General features: G+C 44.3%; 1 non-coding gene across 1 annotated transcript; it reads left to right on the top strand.

Moving 5' to 3' along the window:
• The first annotated feature begins 423 nt into the window (after positions 1-423).
• Positions 424-582, top strand: LOC116484385 (U1 spliceosomal RNA). The gene has a single exon (XR_004252557.1). It is a non-coding gene; the product is annotated as a U1 spliceosomal RNA (small nuclear RNA).
• Positions 583-809: the final 227 nt, after the last annotated feature.

Raw genomic sequence — 809 nt, 5'->3', positions numbered from 1 at the left:
CTTGTAGTTGCCAACCCTGTCCCCACCCCAAAACACACACACACACACACACACACACACACACACACACACACACACACACTCTTGCAATTATAGCTCCCTAGCCAAGGAAGACTTATCAATGTCTACCACATGCCTAACAAAGAGAAACAGGAGATAGGCTTCCCGTCCTTAGAGAGTTTATGACATCTCCAAAGAGACAAGATCAAGTGCAAAAGACAGATTGGAACACTACAAGAAGGAACCTAGGCAAAGCTCCGAACTGCTTCTCGGGCAGAACCGAGTACCTGATAGACCACTGGGTACTGGGGTCACCTGGAAGGAAGCAGAGAGAGAATCATTTACCATGGAGTTACATGGTAGTTACCAGAAATTTGTTTTGTTTTCTTTTTTAAGTTGTTGTTAAAAATATTTTTCTTAGATTTACTTACTGGCAGGGGAGATACCATGACCACAAAGGTGGTTTTCCAAGGATGAGGCTTACCCATTGCACACTGGATGTGCTGACCCCCTGCAATGTCCCCAAATGTGGGAAACCTGACTGCATAATTTGTGGTAGTGGGGAACTGCATTCATGCTTAAAAAATAATAATAATAAAAATTTGTTTTAGAAAGTGCCCAAACCTTCATCCTTTCCTATCAAGAAGGAAAGGATTCCCTGCCAGAGTTCCAAGGCAGGGTCATGAGATTCCTAATTCAAAGTCTCGTCAAGTTGGTCATCTGCTCTGCTCGTTGCCTAGTACTCAGAGGGATACATACTCCAGGGCCAGGTGGTGCCACGCAGATGACAAAATAACAAGTGATTGGGC

The sequence above is a fragment of the Hylobates moloch genome, unplaced genomic scaffold (assembly GCF_009828535.3).
Source record: "Hylobates moloch isolate HMO894 unplaced genomic scaffold, HMol_V3 SCAFFOLD_15, whole genome shotgun sequence".
NCBI classification, from domain to species: domain Eukaryota; kingdom Metazoa; phylum Chordata; class Mammalia; order Primates; family Hylobatidae; genus Hylobates; species Hylobates moloch.
Note: the sequence above shows the minus strand (reverse complement) of the source record. Positions and strands in the feature narration are given on the sequence as shown.